The 19,086-nt window shown below is 46.4% G+C and overlaps 1 protein-coding gene across 5 annotated transcripts in view; it reads right to left on the bottom strand.

The window, feature by feature from the left end:
- akap6 (A kinase (PRKA) anchor protein 6) overlaps nucleotides 1-19,086 on the bottom strand; it is a 711,546-nt gene that overhangs the window by 660,515 nt on the left and 31,945 nt on the right. Inside the window, exon 1 of one of the 5 annotated variants that reach the window (XM_038781196.1) lies at nucleotides 16,977-17,067. The exons of 3 other annotated variants lie outside the window; for them this stretch is intronic. The gene's annotated coding sequence lies outside the window, so the exon portion shown is untranslated. Of the gene's footprint in view, nucleotides 1-16,976; nucleotides 17,068-19,086 lie in introns of those variants that run through there. One more of the 5 variants, XM_038781187.1, reaches the window with a different exon arrangement.

The raw sequence follows: 19,086 nt of genomic DNA on the forward strand, positions 1-19,086 counted from the left end.
CTGTCCTGATCTATTTATATGGCTCTCCCGTGCTCCCTCTAGTGGTTGCTCAGTTGTGTTGCATCTGGTTAACTTGTGATCACCACATCCCCCTTTTTCTCTTAACATATTTTCTGTACATCGTTAAAGAAAATTGTACATCCTGTCCCGGTGTATTTGTAGCTCTCCCGCTCGTGTTTGCTCTGTTGTTCTGTATCTAGTCAATCTACGATCACCACATCCCCCTTTTTCTCTTTACATAGTTTCTGTACATCATTAAAGAAAAATTCTACAACACAGTAACTTATGATATGCGTATCTATACAAGTGATGGTGGTATTGCCTTCGTTAACAAAGCCAATGTATTTATATGTCCAATCTTAATAAAAACATTTATGAGTCCAAACTTGATGAATTTGTTCAGAGCTTTTTTTTCTTTTTGTTGTTGATGACGTGGTGATATTGATATTGCAAGTCCACTGTGAATGTTGTTGGTGTTCCTTGTTATGTTAAGTACCCAATGCGTCATCCCGAGGTGTTTGCATGGTCACATCACTGATGTTGACTGGCATGGACTTTTTTCTGTGCTTGTGGTGTTGATTTATTGTCTCATCCGCCTTGGATGCTGGTGTGCTTGCTCGTTCTGGAGCAGACGTGTGTTTATGCGATTCGTCGTCATCCCATGACATGTTTGTAGTCTTGTCATCGTTTTGCCATGCGCTGTGGCATTGTCCGTCATGTGCCAAGTAGTGCCATTGTGTACAAGTCGTTGTTTCATTGCTGTTGTTTCTGTCGTTCTTGTTTTTGTTGTTTTCGTTGCCGTACTTGTCGCTGTTTTTGTCGTTTCCGTCTTTGGTGTTGGCACTGTCGTTGTTCCAGACTTTGTTGTTCTCGTTGCCGGTCTTGGTGCTGTTTTTGTCGTTTCTGTCTTTGGTGTTGTCGCTATCTTTGTTCCTGACTTTGTTGTGTTTGTTGCCATTCTTGTTGTGTCTGTCTCTGTCGTTGTCGCTATCTTTGTGCCTGACTTTGTTGTTTGTCTTATCGCGCTTCATGTTGCTTTTATTCTTGCTGTTGTCGTTCTCGTTTCTGCTGTGCTTCTTGCTATTGTTGTTGGTCTTGTCGCGCTTCATGTTGTTTTTGTTCTTGCTGTGTTTCTTTTGACTTTTGTTTTTTTTGTTATACTCTATGAGTGTCCCGAATGGATAATTTGAGTCATTTAGCATTCCGTCTCGCGAGTGGTGCGAATGATCTGATGTTGCATCGGTGCAGGTGACATCAATCAGTTGTGGAGAATTGGATTCCGCATCTTTGCTTTCTTGGTGCTCCTCTTCCGGAGTCAAAGTCTTCTCGATTACATTTGACGCGGTGTCTGTGGACTCTTGCCGCTCCTCTTCTGGAGTCAATACCTCCATGATTACAATTGACGTGGTGTCTGTGGACTCTCGGCGCTCCTCTTCTGGAGTTAAAATCTTCATGATTTCTGTTGATGTTATCTCACTGGACTCCAGGTGCTCCTCCTCTGGAGTCAAAATCTGCATGGTTTCTTTTTGTTTGGTGTCTCTGGACTCCAGGTGCTCCTCTTCTGGAGTCAGAATCTGCATGGCTTCTTTCGGCGTTGTCTCTCTGGACTCCAGGTGCTCCTCTTCTGGAGTCAAAATCTGCATGTTTTCTTTTGGCATCGTCTCTCTGGACTGTTGGGTGGCCCGACTCTGTGCTTCTGTACAGACAAGCTGAGAACTGTCAGTCTTACTGTGATCCTGTACGTCGAGTGCGAGCACCTTGTCACTGTTTTCGCTCTGTGCTTCGGTACAGGCAAGCTGAGAACTGTCAGTCTCACTGTGATCCTGTACGTTGAGTGTGATCACCTTGTCACTGTCTTCGCATGCAGTGGGCAGAGGTGCATTGTCTTCTTCTTGTTCATGTGAGCGTGTTGGACTTTCATAGTCTGCTTGTGGTTGCTCAGATACGGCAGGTTGACCTTCATGGTCTTGTGCATGCATGGTGTCAGTGGTTAGATGTACGTTGTCTTCTTCTTGTTCCTGTGAGCTTGGTAGACTTTCATAGTCTGCTTGCGGTTGCTCAGATACAGCGGGTTTACCTTCATGGTCTTGTTCATGCTCGGTGTCCGCCCGGGAGTGTTTGCTTGCATCCCTGTTGGCGTCTTTCATCACTCGCACTGTGGAGCCTGTCATCGCTCGCTCCGTGGAGTCTTCCTGTGCTCTCTGTGTGGCGTCGTCTTCGTCTTGGGTATTGCTGTCATCCAATGTATCGACGAGCTGCCATGGCACCATGGTGTTGGATTCATCCACCATGAGTAGATTCGTGTTGAGCTTTGCAACGGTGTCGCTGATGCTGTGATCAGCATGTCCAAATAACTCCTCCATGTCTGAGTAGTATTCTTTGAAAGCCATTTCATTTTGGTTGGCTTCTTCTACCACGAGTTGGTTCGTGTTGAACTTTGCGACCGTGTCGCCGATGCTGTGACTAGCATATCCGACTGACTCAGCTATGTCTGAGTAGTATTCTTCGAAAACCAAAGCATTTTGGTTGGATTCATCTACCACGAGTTGGTTCGTGTTGGACTTTGCGACCGTGTCGCTGATGCTGTGATAAACATATCCGACTGACTCAGCCAGGTCTGAGAGGTAATCGTCGAAAAACAAATCATCTTTTGTTGTTTCGGAATTCTTTTTGTTCTCTTCACTGTGTGTGGTGAAGGCAGCTTTTTTTAAGGTTTTGTGCAAGTTGTTTTTCACTGTTGGTTTAAGTTCAGGCATTTTTCTGTGTTCTGAGGCAAGAGAATTTGGTTTTACCACTTTAAGTGTCTTGTTTTTAATTTTCGGGCATTTCCCTTTTAAGTGGGCGTGGTCAGGATGCTCAGACGTCATGACGTCACGCGTTGGCATGACTTGCGCATGCGCAAATCGGCTTTCCTCCTTCACTGTGCGGTTTCGTTCCCATTGCGCATGCGCGGCTTGCGCATGCGCATGACGATCCGCGACGACGACTTTTTTGACTGCGCATGCGCGGCTTGCGCATGCGCATAACGATAGGCACTGCGATCTTTTTCAAACTGCGCATGCGCGACTTCCGGTTCCGGCGCATGCGCAGACGCGATTTGTAGTTCTTTGCTTACCAGAGACTGCAAAATGTGCTCCGACGCCATTTTTGCGCGTTTTTCGCGGATTTCAGGGATTCTCTTTGCCCACCAGGCCTCACGTTCTAAAACCTGTAAGTATTCTTCTCTTCTCAATCTGGACAGGGTTTCAGCGTTTTGGCTGTGTGAGAAATTCATGTTATTTCTTCTTTTTGATCTGTACTTTGCATTCGCGATTTCTTGTTCTTTTTGTGATTTTTTTTTAAAGTTTCGCATCACTCAGTCTCTGTGCAGTTTGGACTCTGAGTATGTCTTGCCGTTCAAATTCCTTACAGTACTCTTCAAATTTGTTTAATATTGTTTGTAAGCTGTTTCCTAGCTTCATGTCCTTCGATGAGCATTGGTATTTTAATTTAGTCTGAGGCTGCTGCTGCATCATTTGCTATGATACTAATATCAAACATTTGTTTAAACCTTTCCCAGACACTTCTTACTTTTCCAGTCGTGTCCAGGTGAAGTGTGAATCCAAGGCACATCCTCTCATCAGCGATGTCTTCCCAAGTCGAATGTCCAGTAGGAGATTTCCATGCCATTTTTTGTTTTCTGTATCTGCAGCTGAGTTGTCCTGTCATAAGCGTCTGAAATCACTCCTGGAACCATGTGTTCTTACTCGTGTCTTAATAAAGCTCGTAGTCTCAAGTGTGGAGAAGATGCTTTATTGTGAGTTCGTTCAGTTTCCAGAGCTCGACCTAGAACGACCTTCCAGTGCTAACTACCAGCTTTGCTTGCTGTGTGTGTCCTGCTTACCAGCCCGCCTGCTGTGAAGTGTGTCCTCACTTCCTGTCCTGATCTATTTATATGGCTCTCCCGTGCTCCCTCTAGTGGTTGCTCAGTTGTGTTGCATCTGGTTAACTTGTGATCACCACAACCAGTACAATGGGGCAGAGAATCCCGCATTGAGTAAAAACAAGATTGATGCCGATGCTCCGATCCCTTTCCCGCAACGGCAGCAAGTTACACATTCCGCACTGGCATGAGAATGTAAATGAGTCATTTGAACCCATTTGCATTGAATTAACGCGCTGGACACCAGTGTCTCCATGATGATTCGGCTCTCTTGGTTGGAATTTACACTGGCGTGGTTTCGTACAAATATTTTCCACTCAAGCCCTGACACGGTGGACTTCACAGTGGGCCATGGGGTAAGTATTTAATATAGGTGCCCCCAAAGTCCAATGGAGAACGTCCTCCCCCACAAAACCTGTCCACCCAAGCCGCCCATCAGACCCACCTTCATTGATCTATGCAAAAATACAGCCAGGTCCCTCTCCCCCTGCACCCCCTTCAGAGTTGTAACCCTTATTTTATATTGTCCCTCATATTCTTCCTACTAAAATGTATCACCTCGCACCTCTCCACATTGAACTGCATCTGCCACCTATCTGCCCACTCCACCAATTTATCTGTGACCTTTTGAAGTTCTACACTGTCCTCCTCACGGTTTACAATGTTTCCAAGTTTTGTATCATCCACAAACTTTGAAATTGTCCCCTGCACACCAAAATCTAGATCATTAATATATATCAGGAAAAGCAAAGGTCCCAATAGCGATCCTTGAGCACCATCACCACATCAAATATTACTCACTGTTTCCTACTATTCAGCTAATTTTATACCACATTGCTACTGTGCCTTTATTCCATGAGCTAGAACTGTTCTCACAAGGTTGTTGTGCGGCACTGTATCGAATGCCTTTTGGAATTTCACACCATTCGCCTTCTCAAGGGCAATTCAGGAGGGGTAGTAAATGCTGGCCAACCAATGATGCCCAGATCCTGTGAATGATGATCTTTTTAATTGAATGGTGAGTCAGACAACAAGATTCCATTTTCAAGATATCTTTGGAGGAACATTGGTACCTGAGACAGCAACCTCCAGATTTCCACATGTGTCTGCATAGATATGCGGTCACTGTCTAATTTGCACAGGAGTAATTATAGGTGCTTTAGCCTCATTATTATTTTTACAGCAAAATCTGACCCAATGTATTAATACTTGTATCCACAATGACTGCAGTCAGCCCACCCTGGGGAAGATCTGTAAGAATATTGAAAGCAGGACTGTTGCTAATCTCGTAATGTTTAATCCAGAAGCATTGAAGAGTACACAATACTCCGTGAACTAAGTAGTCCAGTAATATTAGGCTGGTACCCCAATTGATTGACAAGATCAATGGCTAACCCGAGTGTTACCCACAGCCATGTCTTATGGCAATATCAGTGTCAAACTAATAATTAGAAAATGAACTTCAATACCAATCAAAAAGGTTATGTGGTGATATGCATCACTGTAAATACACAAGGGGTTAATGTAAATACACGTAGACTAGCTAGACACTAGAGGGAGCACCAGAGACATGACACACAGACAGTCAACCAATAGGTCAGTGAGATGGGGCATGACCAATGGACATTCACGACACACACAGAGGTGACACTATGACAGGGGGGCATTACGCCAACCCATATATAAGGACACAGCATACATGATCTTCCTCTTTCCAGTGGAGACACTTTGTAAGTACACAGGGTTGATTGAACACATCACACCCACCACGTGGATTGTAGCAGACTGGTTAGATAGTCTGAGTAGCTATAGCAGGATTAACAGGAGAGTCGACTCCAAGTAGGAGAATCATTAACAGTATAATAAATGTGTTAAAGCTATCTCCAAGCCTGAACCTTTCTTTGTCAGAGTGCACATCAAGGAAGCAGCTTATGTTACGTCAAGAGCATAACAAAACATGGTACCAGTGAGTGAACTGTTTAAATCCATATAGTTACAACTCAGCAAACACTGACAACCAGCGACAGCAGCCAGGCAAGATGACGTTCAAGATTCCGGCTCCACAGCAGCTTAGGTACCAAGGCAATCTCAGTGAAAACTGGCGTGCATTTAGGCAGAGATTTGAGATCTACCTGGTAGCGTCCGACTTAGATGGCATGGCGGATGCAGAGAAAATAAAGCTTCTACTTCCCATCGCGGGTCTAAGAGCAGCTGAAATCTTCCAGACGTTCAAATACTCAAAAGGGCAAAACAAGAGCGACTTCCATGCAGTCCTGGACAAATTCCAAGAATTCTGTGAGGAACATACAAGAAAAAACAGTAAAAGAGGCACCAAAACGCATCACGAGGTAGGCTTGCAGCAACAAACGGCAGTTTTAATTTGCAGCCGTCTTGAAAAAGGAGCTGCACATGCGCAGTTGCGCGACAAGCGCACAGAACGGGAAGGTCCATTTGCGCATGCGCGAGAAGCCGCACATGGGCAATTGCGAAAAAGGCCCCAAGTAAAGGAACAGCGATCTGCGCATGGGCAATCGCTTCCTACGACATACGTCACACGCTTCATGACGTCAGAGGCCCCTGGATCACGCCCACTTAAAGGGGAAATGTCCCAAAACACGAAAAAAAAGTTTTAAAGTCTCAAAACCAGAGTCATTCACCTGGAACGGCAGCACAATGCCTGATTTTCGACCAGTAGCAGAAATTAACCTCCGCAGAACCCTGCAACAAGCAGTTAGCACTGCCCAAAGAGATGATACAGTCCCTGAAGACTATGACTCAGACCTTGAATTCTTCTTTGGATATCGCGAGCTCAATGCCAGCTCCGACACAAAACGTGATGATATGGTCCTAGAAGACTGCGACTCAGACGATGATTTCATCTTGGGAGGTGGCTACCCCAGTACCAAATCGCAACTAGAGGTGTTGTACAATGAAGACCCTGACGACAAGTTCTTCGGATTGGGGAATCCTCAGCCCAGCCTCTATGACATCCCGACTCGTGAGTGCAGGATTATGCTGCGGCCCGACACCAAGAGACAGAGAGCGGTACAAGCCCACAGAGAGCGGCCTGCTGCCACACAGAGAGTGGTCCATGCACCGCGAAGAGTCCCTGACTCCACACAGAGAGTGGTCCACGCACCGCGAAGAGTCCCCGACTCCACACAGAGAGTGGTCCACGCACCATGAAGGGTCCCAGCCTCCACACAGAAAGTGATGACAGTCTCCACAGCGAGACCAATGCAGGATTACACACAGGGAATGAGGGGAGATAGATATAGGACAGATGTCAGAGGTAGATTCTTTACTCCGAGAGTAGTAAGGGCGTGGAATGCCCTGCCTGCAACAGTAGTGGACTCGCCAACACTAAACGCATTCAAATGGTCATTGGATAGGCATATGGACGATAAGGGAATAGTGTAGATGGGCTTTAAAGGGGTTTCACAGTCGGCGCAACATCGAGGGCCATAGGGCCTGTACTGCGCTGTAATGTTCTATGTCCTATGTTCTATGTTAAGACTGCATAGAGGGAGTGACACAAGCCTCACAGTGAGCTCGTGGATGGACTCCACGATGGAAGCAATGCAAGACTTCAGAGCGCAGCCCTTGCATGAACAAGACCATGAGGGTCTAGCAACCTCCTCTGAGCAACCAGCAGCAGACAATGCAAGTCTGCCACACTCAAGTGAACAACAGAAAGACTATGACAGTCTGCCATGCTCAAGTGCACAGCAAGAAGACAATGATAGTCTACCACGCTCCAGTGAACAGCAAAAAGACTATGACAGTCTACCATGCACAAGTGAACAGCAAGAAGACTATGACAGTCTACCGCGCTCAAGTGATCGACAAGAAGATACTGAGGCTCTACCCACTGTATGTGCGACAAGTGACGATGGCATCCCACTTCCGAAACCAGATGTGCAACGTGACAGATCTCAGCTATTGTGTACAGAGGCACTCGACAATCACAGTGAGACTACTAGTGACTCCGGTGACACCATGTTACTTCAAACCTCATCCGCTCGAGCCTCTCCACAAGCAAATGCATTCCTAAATGAAATGACTCCGGGCAGGGAGCATCAAGAAACCTCAGCTGACTCAAGTGAACCTGCAATGACTCCGAACGGGGTGCATCAAGAAACCAAAGTTGATTCAGGTGAACCAGAAAGGGCTCCAGACGGGGAGCATCGACAAGCCAAAGTTGATTCAAGTAAGCCGGACATGACTCCAGACGGGGAGCGCCGCGAACTCAGTGTCGGCACGCTCAGGGAAATAGCAGATGCCACAAAGCACGCTGACACGAGAAACTGTGTGAAGGACTCGTATTATCCAGAGTGTGGTCCTTGAGCACAGCAAACACGATAACAAAACCAACCAACACAACAACAATATCAAAGACAACATCCAGAAGCGTACCAGAGGCAACGTCGACAGCAAGCATGATAAAAACAACTACAATGGGACTACGACTGGTACGACATGGTACAACTCTGCCCATGAGGGACACTGTTACTGCTCAGCTCAGTATAATGACATACCATGGCAGGACAATGCATTTTTCCAATTCACGTTTGCTATACTACCAACAGGCAACCCAGCTTTCAGGACAGATGCCATCAAGAATTGCTACCATAAGCATCGGAAAAAAAAGAAAGACTCCAAATCAGTCAATGAAGTGATTTGAACGCTTGAACACCTCCTGATGACCAAACACCAGGACACTGACAGCATTCACAAGGGAATGACAAAGTAACCATTGACACTTCCATACCAGACCACATAAATTCATGAACTAATGGACTTATAACTTTATTTTGTATTGTCTTATCCTCAAAGACATCGCAACTATTATTTAGTCTTGTATACTATTGTATAGTCATCACAGTCATCATAACTTGTACATAGCATCACTTATCTACCTAGTTTGTTCAATTTTCATTCACACTGTACAGAAAATATGTAACATGAAAAAAGGGGGGATGTGGTGATATGCATCACTGTAAATACACAAGGGGTTAATGTAAATACACGTAGACTAGATAGACACTAGAGGGTGCACCAGAATCATGACACACAGACAGTCAACCAATAGGTCAGTCAGATAGGACACGACCAATGGGCATTAACGACACACACAGAAGTGACACTACCACGGGGGACATTACACCAACCCATATATAAGGACACAGCACACATGATCTTCCTCTTTCCAGTGGAGACACTTTGTGAGTACACAGGGTTGATTGAACACATCACACCCACCACGTGGATTGCAGCAGACTAGTTAGATAGTCTGAGTAGCTATAGCAGGATTAACAGGAGAGTCGAATCCAAGTAGGAGAATTGTTAACAGTTTAATAAATGTGTTAAAGCTATCTCCAAGTCTGAACCTTCCTTTGTCAGAGTGCACATCAAGGAAGCAGCTTATGCTACGTCAAGAGCATAACAAAACAGTTTATACCAGATTCATCATGGCATGAATTCAACTACCAATATAGTGCATTAAAAACAGCTGCAAAAACATCTGCTACTTCAGGGAATGTCTAATCTAATCTAAAAAGAGGAAATGATAACCTTCTGATTCAGCTACTCAGTTTGACACTGTTTCTGTCATCTTGTCTACATTTTATGATCAATATGGTTGCTTATCAGTATGGCACAGTCTTGACACTTCTGGCTGGTGCAGTAACAATTGTAAAACACCAGCACCTAATCAAACAGGCATTATGAGCACTCTCGTTTAGATTAACGTTTACAACACATGGGGGAAAGCACTTGTCACACTGGCTGACCTGGAAAACTGCACTGGAGGTAGACAACGTTATTAGACCCAAATGTGCCTTGCGAGCATTTAAATTAGTATTTAGCCTGTGGAAAATCTAGGTTTTCATCTCCCTAAATTCAGTAGCATTGCGTATAGCACAATTGCTTCACAGCTCCAGGGTCCCAGGTTCGATTCCGGCTTGGGTCACTGTCTATGCAGAGTCTGCACATCCTCCCCGTGTGTGCGTGGGTTTCCTCCGGGTGCTCTGGTTTCCTCCCACAGTCCAAAGATGTGCAGGTCAGGTGGATTGGTCATGATAAATTGCCCTTAGTGTCCAAAATTGCCCTTAGTGTTGGGTGGGGTTACTGGGTTATGGGGATAGGGTGGAGGTGTTAACCCTGGGTAGGGTGCTCTTTCTAAGAGCCGGTGTAGACTCGATGGGCCGAATGGCCTCCTTCTGCACTGTAAATTCTATGATAAATTCTATGATAATGACAAATTCCACTTGGAGGAATTGATTCGCAGAAGCATATTCTCTTGTGCACATTGGTGATATTTGCGCTAACCTTTGTCAGCAGCCAAGTGAGAATTAAATGCAGATGAATGGCTTACAAAAGGTGCCAAAATGTAGATGTTTGTGGTATAAAAGATGGAAATAACTGTAGATTCAAATCTGAGCGGTAAGGTGATGAACTGAATGGGTTGATTAAATCTTACAGCATCTGACCTCATACTTTTTCATAGCATTTACAGTGCAGAAGGAGACCATTCGGCCCATCGAGTCTGCACCGGCTCTTGGAAAGAGCACCCTACCTTCACCCTATCCCCATAACCCAGTAACCCCACCCAACACTAAGGGCAATTTTGGACACTAAGGGCCAATCCACCTAACCTGCACATCTTTGTACTGTGGGAGGAAACCGGAGCACCCCGGAGGAAACCCACGCAAACACGGGGAGAACGTGCAGACTCCGCACAGACAGTGACCCAAGCCGGGAATCGAACCTTGGACCCTGGAGCTGTGAAGCAACTGTGCTAACCACTATGCTACAATGCTGCCACTTGGCCATTAAGTAGCTGTTATTAGATGCCTTTGAGGCGGAGATTAATGAGATGTGGGTTTGAGCTCAAACTGATCTCTTTTTCAGGTATCTGGCACAGCAAAAGCAGAATACTAAAAACGTTAAACTTCCAACACCATTTGGTGATGTCATCATCTTTCCATGAGCAAATAAGCAGGGTCAGGAGTTCAGTGAGACAGATTTGATCACTATAATTTGATCTTGCATGATACATATTACAAAGAGGTCTATTTAAGTACTCAAGGCAAAACTACATTTATGGGGGACTGGACAGATTTATTTCAGATGCTACTGAGGCCTGAATAGTCCAATTTGAACATGAAGCTGGCACTACCCCGTTACAAAATTGTGTGGTTACATTAATTAATTCATGCTGGTGTAAGCCTTATTGACCAAAACATAATTGATTGTTTTAATTCTTCCTCATTTCAAAAATGAGGTCGGAGAAAGGGGAAAGGGGAAAGGGGAAAATTGATTTTCCCCTCAATTTGTTTTCCTTAATGAATGCACAGTTTCTAAACTAAAAAGGAAAACAGCCATGTGAGCGAATGGATCAGATACTTTGGCACAGGAATAATAAACGGATTTGAGAGTGCCTTCCTGATGTTGAAGTTCAAAGTTTCCCCTTTCTCCGACCTCATGCCAGCTGACATATTGAAAACTTTTTATGTGAGAGTTCATGGTCACAAGGTTTGTTGGTTCGAGGATCAGATGTTATACAGAGGGCTAACCTCTACCAAAGAGCTCCATCTTTGGAGACATGTCAGAGGGCGCAATTCAACCAGAAAAAAACTGAGTCTCGTTTCGGACACATTGGGCGCAATTCTCCGAAACGGAGAAAAACAGCCGACGCCGGAGTGAAACCCGGAGTATTTCACTCTGGCGTCGGAGGCCGCTCCTCGCCCACTATTCTCCCCCCCCCCCCCCCCCCCCCCCTCCGGGAGGCTAGGAGCGGCGGTGCACGAATCTCGGGTGCCGGGCCTTGACGCTTGCGCATGCTCCAACCCGCGCATGAGCTGTTGCCGTCTTCCCCTCCACTGCCCCGCAAGACATGGCGGCTTGATCTTGCGGGGCGGCGGAGGGAAAAGAGTGCGTCTCTTAGAGACGCCGGCCCGACGATCGGTGGGCACCGATCGCGGGCTAGTCACTTCACGAGCACGCCCGTGGTGCTCGATCCTCTCTCCGCCCCCCCACAGGCCCCACACTTACCTGTCGCGCAATGTTCACACCAGCAGCGACCAGGTGTGGTCGTCAGGCCGCTCGGCCCATCCGGGCCGGAGAATCGCCGGTCGTCGTGAAAAACGGCGGGCAGCAATTCTCCGAGCGGCGTGTCGCAAAACGCGACACGCCATTTTGGGGGGGGTGGGAGAATCGCGGGTGGTACCAGGGCAGCGTGGCGTGATTCGCCCGGCCCTCCCGCGATTCTCCCTCCCGGCATGGGGAGCGGAGAATCGCGGCCATTGCCTGCAGCACCGAGAAAGATCCCGCTATCTAACAGCACTTTACTGTCTTTTTCAGCCTTGGCAAGAAACACCCCGACGATGCCGTACTTACTGAGCTGACTAGCTCAGCTCGCCAGTGCAGGAAGACGACTCGAGGATCGGGGCACCATTTTTTAAGGTAGCCCTGATCTTTTGAACGCCCCAGCGACTATACCACACCCTCTGGACCAGGCAACCGCGTACAACTTACTTCTTCCACAGTCCTCAAGCCCCCCCCTTACCCCACCTCTTATGGTAAGGCAACTCGGGTCCGACCCTTAGCATGGGCAACCTAGTACCCTGGCAGTGCCCCTACCAGCCTGATAGCGTCACCCAAGCATCCTGGCAGTGTCAAGATGGAACTACTAGGCTGCCTGGATGGCAATGCCAAGGTTCACAGGTGCCGGGGGGGTGCTGCCCAATGCTGACCACTTGGCGGTCTCTAATAGCCTGGGAGATTCCCCCCACCTCCCCCTCCCCAATCCTCAGGTGCCGTTTTGCCTGGTCCACGTCTATGGAAACCAGTGCAAAACAGTATTCTGGTAAGATCTCCCAGAGCCGTTAGGTTCCAGGACCAGGATAATAGGGCGCAGGCATATCTAAATGAGCCATTACTGGATCTCATCTAGCGAGAGCAAGATCCAGATTGCAATGTCTCACGGGATTTAGTTGAATCTCGTGAGATGACTTCGGCGGCGTGAATCACGTGAAAAATTCAACGGCCTCATCATGTCACCAAGTCGGGCATAATGAAGGCAGTAAATCACGCCCAGAAGCTCTCTCAACACTTCCTGTCAGCTGACACACTGCAGCTTCAGTAGTGGCTGCATCAAAACCAAGATCGCTTTGTGTTACAAAAGAACAACGTAAACAACGAGGGCGAGCATTTCAGCCCAGATGTGACTAGCAACTGAAACAGCCAGGAGCTAAAACATAGCCCTGCCAGTCGACGTATTGGTTTCCTATCTCCATCTGCCTCTTGGCCATTTTTATGAAGCTGGGATCAGAGGCCAGCAAAGCTGCATGTGGAGGTAGGAGCTTATCTGAGGCCAATTGAAGGAGGCTGACTTGAATTTTCCAGTCAGCTTCCAGATTCTCCCAGCTGGCAGGGGCCTGGAGGAGGAAACCAGGTGGTGGACCAGAAGTCCACATTCAAGGCATACTTCGCCCTCTAGGCCTGTGTACAGGAGCAGTCAGAGAGCATCCTACAGAGGAGTACCCTCTTCCCACATTCACAACCACGCTGTTGAATTTATTTTTTAATTAATTAAAGAAATCATAGAATCATAGAATTTACAGTGCAGAAGGAGGCCATTCGGCCCATCGAGTCTGCACCGGCTCTTGCAAAGAGCACCCTACTTAACCCCATATCTCCACACTATCCCTGTAACCCTGCAACCCCATCTAACCTAAGGGCAATTTGGCATGGCCAATCCACCTAACCTGCACATCTTTGGACTGTGGGAGGAAACCGGAGCACCCGGAGGAAACCCACGCAGACACGGGAAGAACGTGCAGACTCTGCACAGACAGTGAGCCAAGCCAGGAATCGAACCTGGGAACCTGGCACTGTGAAGCCATAGTGCTAACCACTATGCTACCGTGCTGCCTGTAAATGAAAAGAGGTTGCCTCTATTTTGAAATGCCCACTCTCTTACTTACCTCCCACTGCAATCTGGTGTTACGTTCAAGGTGGAAGGCCTTCAGCTTCAAGAGCCTGCCTGCTGTCATTAATTGGACAGTGTACCTGCCCTCTGGCCATTAATTGGTTGCCCTGAGGAAAATCAAGGTGAGTGAATATTTCCCATGAGCTGGGTTCAGGACTCCAAAAAAGGATTGTCCTGGTAGACCCAAGGTTTCAGCCAGTTCCTACCATAGGGAAATTATTTCTGAATACATTTTAGTATAATTAGCAGTGCCTCCTCCTGTAACGTTCCCCCCCCATGTAGGAAAGTCTCCCCCCCTCACCGGCAGCATGATGTCACATTGGCAAGGTTTACAACAGGTTTTTAAGAACAGGGACTGGCAAACAGAACCCACCGGAGACATCCAGGTAAGTACAGCCCCCAGGGGAAGTGCCGGGGGAGTTCAGTGTCCGTTGTGGAAGGCAGGTGGGTCGATGTCTGTGGGTGGGGTGGGGGGAGAGAGGGGGGGGGGGGGGGGGGTTCCATGGTGGTGGAGGTTTGTGGTGGGGCCAGGGGTTCATATTTTCTATTTTTCTATTCTTTACATGGGGACCGCCTTTAAAAGGTGCTCCCTAATCTGTCAGGAGTCAAGGTTGCTGGCAGGGCACCTCTGAATGGGACTGTCCCACAAGCCTGGCATTGTTGGTCCCACCCCTTCACTTTTTTTTCTCCATGTGTTTAAAAATACGGCCGGAAAAGCTGGCAGTGTAGCCGACGGCCTCCACTCCCCTTTTCCTGCCTGGATTCGACAAAAGATGAGAAAATTCCAGCCACTATGTTCAATCTCTGCACCTCCGGCCCCAACCAGGACAGCCTTCAGACTCTCATGCATTCATAAGATATAGGAGCAGAATTAAGCCATTCGGCCGAACGGGTCTGCTCCGCCATTCGATCATGGCTGATCTCATCCTGGCCTTAACTCCACTGTCCTGCTCGTTCTCCATTACCCTTCAATGCATTATCAGCTGAAAATCTTTTCATAAAAATCTCTCTGCTTTCTTCAGTGAACAGAGGCCCTACAAGTTCCCATCCACTACCAATTCCCTCTGCCGTGCTGAACTTGTTCTTTCCTTCAAGAAATCCTCCTCTAACTTGTCTAATTTCTTCCAAAGAAACAATGTTGTTATGGATACCCACGTGGGTCCTTCTAATGGCCTGCCTTTTTGTAGAATGTTCCTCATTCCTTATTCCAGTCTTTACGGGTTTGGAGGGCCGAAGGGCCAGTTCCTGTGCTGTACTTTTCTTTATTTCTCATTTCCAGAGATAAGTTGTCCATTAATATCCATTAAAAGCCCACCAACTCTCACAGCTACCTCAACTATACTTCCTCACACTCTGCCTTCTGTAAGGACTCCATTCCCTTCTCCAGGTTTCCCATCATACGAACATAAGAATTAGGAGCAGGTCATTGGACCCCTCGAGCCTGCTCCACCATTTCATAACCCACGGCTGATCTGATTGTGGGCTGAACTCAATGTACCTGTCTACCCCTATGACTTCCTTGTCCATCAGTCTCCGCTCTCTGGGCAAGGAAATTCCACAGACTAACAACCCTCTGAGGAAAAGAATTCTGCTCATTTCTGTTTTAAATGGGACACTCTGTATTTTTAAATTGTCCCCTTGACTCTCCCACAAGTCGAAACATCCTCTCAGCATCCACCCTGCCAAGTCCCCACAGGATCTTATATGTTTCAATGAGATAAGATGCAGGAACAGAATTAGGCTATCCAGCCCATCGACTCTGCTCCGCCATTGTTTTATGTTTTTATGATATGTTTTTCACCCCCATTCTCCTGCCTTCTCTCCATAACCCCGATCCCCTTATTAATCAAGACCCTATCTATCTCTGCCTTAAAATCACTCAGTGACTCAGCGTCTGTCCACAGTCCTACATGCAGCGGGTATTATTTCATGGTCTCCTGGAATTGAATGGAGATCCTTGCTAGTGAGGAGATTAGCTGACGCCCCAGTGTCAAGCTTGAAGACTAATGGAAAGTCATTGACTGTCACAGTCACAGTCCACTCATTGTTGGAATAAATGCTGTTGACCGGGTGAGGCATGGCGATTGTTGCGTCATGTTCCTTGATTGTCTCGATCATGTCCACAACAAGCGAGTTGTCGCAAGCGAGGTTGTCCTCGTCCGAGGAATACTCATCATTGGGTTTTTTGTGCTCTGTTGAATCTATGCTTTTTACATTGAAGTTCATGTGTTTCTGTCTAGTTGTCTTCATTAGCAGTGCAGCTCTGCACTGAGAGGCAAAGTGATTGTATTTGCCACACATTAAACATTGTTTTCCAGAAGCATTACATTGCCCTTTTAAGTGGGCGTGTCCACAGCGGGAACATGTCATGATGCTGTCCCTCCACACTCACGCATGCGCAGGAGGCCTTTCTTCCATGTCAAATCTTCGGGAGAACTGCGCATGCCGTGTGGCCTCCATCCAGGTACGCGCGCGCGGGATTGCCGTTCGAGGAGCGCCTTCTGGAAGCCTGGGCCACCATTTTGATGGGCTCGACCTCGTGGTGAAGGCCTTGGTCCCGGTAAGTAAACTCCTCATATTCTTCTTTACTTTTTTCATAAGTAGGGCATCTTTGCATGGCTGTTTCGAGGGTTAGGTCTTTTCATTTAAGTAAGGATTTTCTAAGTCCCTCATCAGATATACTATGGACTATCTGGTCTCTGATGAGGGAGTCACGGAGGTTTTCAAAGTTGCAGGATTGAGCTAGTAATTTTAAATCAGTTACAAAACTGCTGAAAGATTCTCTCGGTTTTTGCAAGCGCCTGGTGAACTTGAATCCTTCAAATATCTCATTGACTTCAGATTGACAATGGGTTTCAAATTTTTTGATGATTATTTCCAGCTTGCCCTTGTCCTCCCCTGCCAGGTAAGTAAAGGAATTATATATTTCTAGTGCCTGCGGCCCAGCCAGGGATAAGAGCAAGGCTATCTTCCTGGCATCAGACGCTGAGGTTAGATCCTTAGCTTCTAGATATATTTTGAACTGTTGTATGAAAAGTTTCCAATTGGAATGCATATTACCAGTGGTCTTGAGCAGGCGTGGTGGTTGGATTGGGTCCATCGTGCCGATTGGTATCTGAAGGGTCCAAATGCTGCGCGGCCTTCCGTGGTCGAATGTCTGGTTTAAGTCCTCTTCTCTTGCAGGTGTCTAACTAGCTTGCTGAAATCACACCTGGTATCATATGTTATTCTCTAAGTCTGAATGAAGACATACAATTAACACAAACACTTTATTCAAAGGATTTGTCCTGTTTCCAGAGCTCAACTAGATGTAAAACAGTCAAGAGGTATGACCAGTGAAGCTAAGGTAAACAGCCCATGCTGAGCAGTCTCTGTGTGCTGCTGCTCACTAGCTCTGTGCTTCTCAAAGAGGCGGATCCTGCCTTGGGCTCGACCCTTTATACCCGTCTCTGATGCTGCCCTCTAGTGGTGCTGTGACTGTTACATCTGTGCTGCAGTCCCCGGTGTATGTGCAGATGTATGTACAGATGTACAGATCACTATACCATTCACTGCTAAATTTCAAACTTCACCATGAAGCTTAGCTTCACTATTCTGATTGAGCTGCCTCCTCAATCAAATCACGAGGGTAATACTTTAAATATTAACATTCATCAGTCGCATAATTTGTCTGCAAAGTGAGTTTGCGTGCAACTATCAAAAACAGTAATACTTTCAGAAAATAAAATGAAATGTAGTTAATGTGCATCCCACTATATTCCATCTCTGGGGGCTGGGAAGTAGGTTGGAACAGTTTCCAGGTTATTGCAATTGTTCTTTTTGTACATGAATATAAAGTACATCAGTATCCAAGAGAGTAATATTGTAGATTGTGCATGGCAGTTTTCCAAAAATATACATTTCATAAAATTTTCAAGATTCAAATTTAGGACGTTACAGAAAGTGAAGATGAGATCTGTTTCCTTCAGTAGAGTATGTGACACTCTGAGGTGCCACACTTCACTTCGAGGTTATATGTACCACATTCACAACACACACTCAAAGGGTTTTACATTGTTTGCAGTCCCTCGGTGTACTATGGCTGCAGGTAGTTCATCCTTCGAGAGCCATTCTTTTCTCAAAAAATATTCAGAAGATTTATAAAAGTACATTATATGGCAGTTCAAAGTAAAGATTGTGGCTGATTCTACTTTACCAAAGGACGGAATAAAAAGATAAGGGTGGCTAGGAATGAGTGTTCTTAACTGAGGAAAGGCTCATTTTACCAAGATGAGATACAATTTGGCACAAGTGGATTGAGAGCAGCTACTTGCAGATAACATTGTGCCAGAGCAGTGAGAGGCCTTCATTGCGGAGATAACAACAGCACTGGGCTAATATGTTCCAGTAAAGACAACGGGTGGGTCCGAGACCAGAGAACCCTGCATACCAAGGGGCATAAAGGTCAGGATTAAGAAAAAAAGATATGTTTATAGCAGACACCGAGGGCTCAATATGGCAGGGTCCCTAGAGAAGCATAAAAAGTGAAGGGGGAGCTTAAAAAGGAAATGAATAATAATAATATAATAATAATCTTTTATTGTCACAAGTATGAAGTTACTGTGAAAAGCCCCTAGTCACCACATTCCGGCGCCTGTCGGGTAAGCTGGTACAGGCATGGAACCCGCACTGTTGGCCTTGAGTGCAAAACGCATTGGCAGGTAGAATAAAGGAAAACCCAAAGGGGTTTTTATAATATACAAAAAGCAATAGAATTTTTAAAAATAAATTTAGTGTACCCAATTATTTTTTCCAATTAAGGAACAATTTAGCCTGGCCAATCCACCAACCCTGCACATCTTGTTGCGGGGGTGAGACCCACGCAGTCATGAGGAGAATGTGCAAACTTCACACGGATAGTGACCTAGGGCCGAGATTGAACCCGGGTCCTCAGCGCTGTGAGGCAGCAGTGCTAACCACTGCGCCACCGTGCTGCCCTTTAAGAGCAGTAGAATAACTAGCGAAAGAGTAGGGCTGTAGACCGGGTGGTCATGTGCCAATGTGATGTCATGGCAAAAAAATGAGGGCATGTGTCAGGAGAGCAGGAGTTATCCCTGAGAGCACAGGCCGAGCACAAGTGTTGAAGTAGCTGCTTAGCTATTGAATAAACTATTCTTTGTTATCAATCCTT

This window comes from Scyliorhinus canicula, chromosome 2, assembly GCF_902713615.1.
Source record: "Scyliorhinus canicula chromosome 2, sScyCan1.1, whole genome shotgun sequence".
Classification (NCBI taxonomy): domain Eukaryota; kingdom Metazoa; phylum Chordata; class Chondrichthyes; order Carcharhiniformes; family Scyliorhinidae; genus Scyliorhinus; species Scyliorhinus canicula.